At 40.7% G+C, this 9,007-nt stretch overlaps 1 long non-coding RNA gene across 1 annotated transcript; it reads right to left on the bottom strand.

Annotated features, from left to right (window-relative positions):
* Window positions 1-8,085: 8,085 nt before the first annotated feature.
* Window positions 8,086-8,703, bottom strand: LOC103635203 (uncharacterized). The gene is made up of 2 exons (XR_557220.3): window positions 8,599-8,703; window positions 8,086-8,408 (listed from the first exon to the last, which is right to left on the bottom strand). It is a non-coding gene; the product is annotated as an uncharacterized lncRNA (long non-coding RNA).
* Between the last annotated feature and the right edge of the window lie 304 nt (window positions 8,704-9,007).

Here is a 9,007-nt window from a genome sequence, read left to right as displayed (position 1 = left end):
TAGGAATTTAATGATAGAAAAGGAAAGAATCCTAAAAGACAAGAAGTTATGGCCAGGGGGCACCTAAAAAGAGATCGCAAGCACAAGAGTGAGATTAGATCTAATAGATTGAGTGAAGTATAGACCATACTAGAATAAAATACTTTTTGCAAGGGGGCATATAGGAGCACAACATAGAATTAGTCGAGGTGACTAATATTTTGAAGCAGAATCAAGGATGGGGTAAAGTAACAGTCAATAAATCCTTAAAACAACCAATGCTACTCTAGGATAGCAATCCTACAGTCAGCAAGGCTTTGATACCACTTATGTCACACCCAGTTTTGGAAGGTAAATCGAATGCGAAGTTCGAACCATGTACGTGCCAGGATTAGAAATTCACGTACACAACAATTACATAAATGACTCATCATAGCACAATGCTTCGAATAACAATAAAGAATAAGTAATAATATTAAAGACTAGAGCCATTTCCATAATATAAATCAAAGTACATAAAATCGAAACGTAGCCAACGTAAATTAACCCACCACAGGCAACTGACTGGGGGAGGTCGCTAGCCTAATCCTCGAACTCGTCGAAGTCCTGGAACTCCTGGAGATCCACCTCGACGCCTTCTTCTTTACCTGAGCATAGATTGCACCAAAGGCAACCCAGTGTTTTGTGAATGCAAGGGTGAGTACACATCAACGTACTCAGCAAATGTCCCGTTTGGCTGAGGTGGACTAGCTTTATGTGGGGTTAAGCTCAAGCCGTTACTTTTAGTTAGTCAGGTATTTATTATTAGTGGAAGCCAAGTTTTAGCAATAACCATCCCATGAATCATTTCCTCATCGAGGAACATCATTATCATCATCGAACCAAAACCATAAATAGAACCAATGAATCTCAGATCATCTGTATCTCTAGTCAAAGAGGATCCCAAGGCCGCTCATAACCGTGAGCACGACTGATATATCAGTTTCATAACACTCTGCAGAGGTTGCACACTTTACCCATGAGCCGTGATCCCTTTTTGCCTCGGGTTGTACGGACTCTTAAACACTTCCGAGGTGAGTAGGCAAGGTTTCACTACGTGGCTTTTCCCTAGGATCCTCACTATGCGAATGTTGGAAATGACCATTGCATAGCGACCATCTGACGTACCAAAACCTATACCTCCGCCCTCAGGAAAAAGCCGTGGGATGATGCCCGTACCTAGATCCCTGAGCGAGATTATAGGAGCCATAACAGATGCCACCATTGCCATAGAGACCATCTGACGTACCAAAACCTATACCTCTGCCCTTAGGAAAAAGCCGTGGGACGATGCCCATACCTAGATGCCTGAGCGAGAATATAGAAGCCAGAACAGATGCCTCCGTTCCCCAATGACCAAAACCAGCACCCAACATAAGACTTCCCTAATTACTTGGCCAAGGGCGTCCCATACCACCCTCATGGTTGCACTGTTTTCCTGGGTGGTCACTCAATGAACAGGTCCTTACGGAGAGGTACTCAGGAAACAACCTGAGTCCCCTAAAGTATCACAAGTTCATCATCATAATAAAAGATAGCATCATCGTATCATAAATGTTCTCATCATGTTTGTTGAATAAGGTAAAGCAATAGCATGAAGCTAACCATAATAACCCAAAAGGTAATCAAGGACAAGGTAAATATGAAGCTAGTCAATCCTTAGGTTTCAATTAAGTAATGCGGGGCAGTGAATTATAAAGTAAATAGGAAATAATGGGTCAGAGGACACTTGCCTTCACCAAACAGATGCTCAGGGTCTTTAATATCGTAGAACTCTAAGAGCTTGATCTCAAGACAAGTGGTTCACCAAATCTTGATCATCGATTCCTCGAAGCTCGGGAATAGATCACAATCTATTCGCGACGCGCAACGAATACGAACACACAATAGACAAACAAACATATACATGCATAAGAACATTATAAAAACGTGTACTACAAAATAGAGACCGCTTCTACAGTCACACGAGGAAATAAGCGCTGAAATCGAAACTATGGTTGAGACGGTATGGTTTTTCGGAAGGTTTGCATAATAAAAACGTAACCTATGTTCTAGGTTGATTTTAATTAATATAAATCATTTGCGGAAGATACTCTAAAGAAATATCTAATGTGGCATTAATCGAGATTGTAATTTGATCGGAAACAACATTTTTAAACTGGTCGGATTATATTTATGAACACGACGCATAAGACTCACTATGTTTAAACATATAATAAATTTATAAACAACACGACATACGGGTACCACTAAATTATATCGTTTTATATTAATCGAATATTGAATATAACGTCTAAGTCGGCATAATCGCTTACCAGGTTCGATCGAACTGTTATTTTAACTAACCGACGCTAAACAAGAAATTAATTATTTAACATGAACGATGCGGCGAAGCGATTTTATCAAAGCGCCTAAATAGCGATCTATGCAAGCGGTGACGCGAGCGAACAGTGTGTGAACGACACGCGGACACGCGCGGCGGGCGAGAAAAACTAAATTGGTGACGCGTTTGTACTAAACAAATATTAAACAAATAAAAAGAATAGTTAAGTTAATATTAGCCATGTCAATGTTTATTATAAACGCGCAAGTTGAACACTACACATTTAATCTAATTGGGATATTAATCTAATAAATATTAGTCGAGCAAACCTTAAGTTAATTATCTAAAATATGTGACTTGATGAATTAACTTTATTAACATAAGCATTTATAAACGACAACAATTTATTATCACGCGCAAACGCCGCGCGACACACGAACTAGACGCGCGGCACGAACGCACGAAGTAAGTGACGACGACGAGCAAACAACTTGAAAACGACACACGAACACGCGCGCGACAACGTGCGAGCAATGCGATAGTGCACGAACAATGCGCGACGATGCGTGGACACACGCGACTTAGCGCGCGGACCACGCGCGGGTACGCATGCGATCCTCACGCGCGATAAGTGCGGAGAACGCGTGCGAAACAGCACGTGCGACAGCACGCATGACACACGCGAATGACGCGTGCGATACGCGAGGAAAGCTAAACAGACATCACGTTTACATTAAACAAATATTAGTTGAAAACATCTGAGTCGGCACTAACCACATTAATTTGCATCTATAAAATCACCATTTTAAAACTATACCTTAATTTTAATTAGAATGTCATTCATATAAATCTTGGATTAATTACCTAATTAACGAAAACATTTGTTGGGACCAAATAATATTACTACATGTAGTCGAGGTTATTACAAAGTCGCTACGACCGAAAGGAGTCGAGACAGAAGTCGCTTCGAAGTCGCTCGACAAGGAGGGTAGAGAGGGCTGCTCGCCGGGGAAGAAGAACCATGCTTGGCATAAGGGTTTCAGTCAGAGCAGGAGAGGAGGATACACACGCGCTTCAAGGGGCTAGACGTGGGGAGGGGAAGCTAGGAGCGGCTCGCTGGAGAGGCGTGACGCGGGACTGCAAGGAGGGGCGTCGAGGGGGAAAGAGGACGGGGAAGGGGAGAGAAGGGAGAGGACTCACCTGGAACCGCCATGTGTAGGGACGTCTGCTTCTGCGCGATTTGGATCTTGAGAGGGAGACGAGAGGTTATGTGACGGCGGAGTGGGTATATAGAAGAGAGCACGGGAGGTGGTTGCCGAATTCGTCGTCAATTGCGTTGCGACCGAGTGAGAAAGGCGGTTGCGAGCACGACGATGGTGGACATGAGCAGCACGGCGTTTGCGAGCAAAGACATTTTAATGATCCCATGAAAAGGACACGTGATCTAGAACGGGCTCGGCAAGAGGAACATATATATATTATCGAGTTTCCAAGATTTTGTTCTTTTCGCAAATACTAAATTTTAGGTATTAAATTAATATTAGAGAGACTGAAATTCATATTTAATACTCGAAGGAATGTTTCGAAGGTTCTCGAAAGCCTCCGGAAACAAGATCAAAATAATTCGATATAGTTTGAAAAACCTTTACACCCATAAACACTATGCAACGACATGAATGCATAAATCAAAGCTTCTCCAGGATTTTATTTTACTACGCTAATAACTCATATATATATACAATAAAGTTAATGTCCATTATTTAGAAACAACAAAGAGAGAAGAAAAGCAAGTGAAGAAGAGGGTGACACCTGAATTTGGTGGATATTAGAAAAGAAATTTTATACCCCAAATTCAGGGCGTTACACGGCCTGTTCGTACTGTCGTAGCTGCAATCTTTAGAGACAAAATATTGTAGAAGCCGTAGCTGCAACTGGATTAAAGCTGCAGCAAGCCGTAGCGAACACTGTAGGGCATAGGGTGCTCGCCCCTCGCGCTGGCCTGTTGCGCAGGTACATCGATATGGCGCTAGGCTGAGCCTCACCTACCCTGAAGTCACCTCAACACCGACGAGTGAGGACGAACTTAGGTTTATAAGTGTCTCGGTCTAATCTGGACCGACGATTTTAGATCCAGCGGCTCTTGTACCTCGGTACCCCTTCGGCGGGCCGGTTTTGCATATGAGGCCCTAACCTTTCTGAAAACCAACCCACAGTCCCCTCGGGTGCGCCACTGTGTCTCGGTTTCTTTTGCGCCAGAGCCCCTGTACTCTTCAGAAATTGGTGTCCAATCCATAGAATATTGAAAATAGGAAATTAATAACAGAAATTGATTTTCAATGTATAAATAAATGCTAGAACTTGTTTAATTTGTAGAAAATTCATGCTTAGTCCAAATTAATCTATTCCAGTTCCTATAATTTTGTAATATTATTGTCTATCATATAGTGCCACTGTTTTGACATGAAAGCCACATTAAAATTCATCTTTTTCAATTAATCTTGTATCAAGCACATGAATCCTTTGGAAATTCATAACTTAAGACCCATAACTCCAAAATTAATGATTCCTGTTCCTATGCCCTTATTTTAATATGTAGATTATTAATGTGTATTTTGTTTACATGTTTGGTGTGATATTAATTTCTCCTTTATACTATGTATGTTTGTATTGATGCGAGTAGACGAGCAAGCCACAGAGGATCTAGGGCTTCAGCAGGTGTAGACTGCTTAGCAGGAGCTCGTTGAAGGCAAGTTGTGCCCTTGATCACTTCTTTTACCCAGTCATGTTCTTATTAATCATAATGATCTGCATAGGTTAATTTTGATGGGATCCAATAGGTTACCCCAGTTTTGGCTATCTTTATACCTTGTTTTACCACTAAATATTTTTTGGTAGTATATGCTATTGCTTTATGTGGTTTTGGGTATAGAGATATACATCACTCATGATTACACTTTTTATTATCAGTTTATTATTACTGTTCATGATAAGATCATTACGTTAATGGGAACATGGAGAACCACCCGGGAAAACAGTGCTACCACAAGGGTGGTATGGGACGCCCTTGGCTGATTAACTAGGAAAGCTAGTGGATGACTACCTTACCTGATAGGGGCAAGGGTAGTAGGGGAGTGGTCAGTGTAGGGAGGTCCTTGGGTTGATTTTGCTGCGACGACAGTCAGGCGAGGGATCCCTGCACTGGAGCTTCCTAGAAACTGTAGCAGGTTTTCTGAAGCTAGTGGAACTTTGTAAAGGCCTCGTAGTGGAACCCTACCTCGCTTCCTTGGTAGAGGTGTCTGGGGTCCGATCAACCCCGTGGAAAATGGGTAACACGACTTGTGGGTAAAGATGCGCAACCTCTGCAGAGTGTAAAACTGGTATACTAGCCATGCTCACGGTCATGAGCAGCTCGAACACTCACATGATTAATTTATGGAATTAAATTCAATTTGTCATTTGCATCGCATTGGGATTCTTTTATTATTACTTTTATTTATTATTTCTAAGGTTTGGTATTTACTTACACTTAGTGATTGCTAATAAAATTTTGACCAACTTATAAAAGAATGCTCAGCTGCAACCTTTATTTTATTGATCAACCTTACACTTCACATGAACTCCCACCTTTGGTGAGTTCATGCACACTATTCCTCACAACTTGTTGAGCGATGAAAATGTGTGAGCTCACCCTTGCTGTCTCACACCCCCACAGGAGAAGAACATGTGGTTCAAGAGGAGCCGCCTAACGAGGAGTTCGACTTGATCTAGATGGCGTCTCCCAGTCAGCTTTGTGGCGCCATGGAAATAATATTTAGTTTGTTTTATATTTATAATTTATTTTGTAAGACTTCCGCTATGTAATAAGTACATTTATGACATTTATCTCTATGCACTCTGTTATTATATGTGTTGTTCTTCCTTGGCGCACATATGAGACGTATCCGGCTTTATCCCTTATATCCGGGTGACAAACACCATGGAGGTGCTTGGCTAGGGAGGGAGCATGGAGAGGGAGCCGGCGTCCACCATGGGGAGGAGTTGGGGCTACCTGCACTTGGGAGAGAGAGGCGCTGGGGAACAAGGGCCGCGTGCAGGAGGTAGGAGCAGCCGGCGTGGGGGAGAACAGGGAGGAAATGGCTGTGGCGGCTAGGGGTAGGGAGTGGTAATTTTCCAAATGCGAGGAGTCCTTCTATTTATAGGGGAGCTCTAGGGTTAGGGTTTAGAGGGGTTGCTTAGGGGAGAAGCAAATGGTTGCTTCTAGGCTAAGAAACCATTATTTTCAGGAATAAAATGCTCTTGCTAAATTTGTCTATACGGAGAACAGAGCGAACTAGAGTTCGGACGAACGGAAGATCGAGCGATTAACTCGACCGAGAGTTGATTTGACTTCACTCAGAAATAATTCATTGCGCATGATTCGAAAATAAATTGTCTCGAGATATGACCGACTTTCGGATTTTTATGATTGAAGGAGACAAATCACGACATTTTAAAAATCATCGCCGATGTTGATTCTTTTGAATTTGAGTTGGACACAGAGATATTATGCTGAGTCGGATGGAATTAATTAGAGGACGACATACTAAGTACTCCGTTTAATGGTACAAATTTGGATTAAAGTTTTTAGACATGGATCGCAAAATCGAGAAAGCGGGTTCGGACATAGGTCAGATAACATAACACCTGTCTAGAGTCCAAATAAACGAGTTGGATGTGATTGGCGAGATGAGATTAATTTCCGAGTTTGCATTTGTTTCGATAAATAAAAGTTTTAATAGGCTCCAAATTTGGCTGTTCTTGAGATCGAATAATTCCAAATTTGGTGAAACTTTCATGAGTAACTTGATAAATTGAGATAGGCGTGATAAAGAAATCAAATTTTTTTACTGAGCATCCGAGCTTAGGACAAACTCACGTCATAACACGAAATGGACACCTAGGGTGTCACACCTGGCCGGACAGTCCGTAGAAGAACACAGGGACATGTGCGCCAGTAGACCCCTCTAGCAGAGTCACGGACGGCCCGACCTCCACTACTACAAATCGTGTTATATGAGACGGTTAATTTTTAGTTATTAAGACGCTTATGATGTGTCCAAATTTGATGGAGTCGCAAAAGATGTTCCGTTTTTAAGATGGTTATAAACCGTCTTAAAAGATATTAAATAAGACATTTTTTAATTTATAACCGTCTAAAAAAGAAATTTGTTACGTCATTTTGTCCAATAAACCGTCTTACATTAGGTTTTGTTTAAGACACTTCTTCGAAAGAACTGTCGAAAATAAGAACATTATAAGTCACAAAGTATTTTTCAAACTGACTAGAATAGCCTATAATAATAGGCACTCGCAACAGAAAAACCATCTTATTTAGGAGACTGATATTGGACATTTTAAAAATCGTCTTATTCAGGAGACTGATATTAGACGTTTTGAGAAATGTCTTATTAAGATTTGAAACGACTTACTTGGCAGTATATTCTTAAATTACCACATTATAATAATTTAAAAGAGAAAAATACATACACATATATTTAATAACACTATAATTAATATAATATAGATAAATAACATTCAATATATCATAAATAAGCATTGTCAAATAACTCATACATAAGTGTACTCTAAATTTAAAGTTGCTCATCAACTGTTTGTGCTAACATTGAGCCTAACTAAGTATATAACTTGATACATATGTATCAACTCCGACGGTTCAATATAAATAAGTGTACTCTACATAAGTGTACTCTAAATTGAGCCTAACTAAGTATATAACTTGACGTCAATGCTCTCATTGTGGTTTTCATCAGATACATATGATCTTTCTGAAAGGGGAACTATTCCATCTCAGCCATGGAGAAGCTTGAATGCTGACTCAAAGCCTGACCCTTCCTCAAAAATTGGACCCTTGCCTCCTTGAGCAGCTACTGGCAAAGCAGAAGAGAGGGAAAAGGTTGTAGCTCCATTGATATTCCTCAGGAATGGGCATCTCTCGACATCTGGGTGTCCAAAAAGGTTCTACGGTGATACTGATTCACTGAGAAAGCTGCCAAAAAACATTTCCATCCTAGCAACAGCAAAATCAGATGCACATTAGCAAGTAATGACCTAGCAGGATGTATTTGATCTTGGATGACTAACATCAACACATATATACATATCAGTGATGCACTGATACTACAAGTAGTTGAATGCCTCAAAGAAACATAGAGAGCCAGGAAGAAAACATGCATGATTAAACATAACCATTTTGTCACCTGATAATTGACTCATACATCACCTTACTGCCTGGTGTCTGCTGGCCTGCTGTAAATAGAACATGCTTTGCCTAGCTGAAAATAGAACAGACATGGTACAATTTAAAGCCATAATGACTAGCAAGATTTTTAATAGCATATCTGGATGGCTTCATTGTGTCCAATAGAACCATGTAAAGTAACTGGGACCATCTCCTGCAATGAATGGAGATGTAACTGGGACCATAACATTAGGAGATGGCAAAAGAAGTGGTTTCAGGAGAAAATAACCTGAAAGAGCATCTTGACTGTCAAGGTCGTGTCACTGCACATCAAACAAAATTTGCTAAATGGACTGTATTATATAAATAAAATGAAGTGAGTATAGGTTAATTCAACAAAAGATACTGCAGTGCTGATTAAAGAAGCC

The sequence above is a fragment of the Zea mays genome, chromosome 8 (assembly GCF_902167145.1).
Source record: "Zea mays cultivar B73 chromosome 8, Zm-B73-REFERENCE-NAM-5.0, whole genome shotgun sequence".
In the NCBI taxonomy this organism is placed as follows: domain Eukaryota; kingdom Viridiplantae; phylum Streptophyta; class Magnoliopsida; order Poales; family Poaceae; genus Zea; species Zea mays.
Note: the sequence above shows the minus strand (reverse complement) of the source record. Positions and strands in the feature narration are given on the sequence as shown.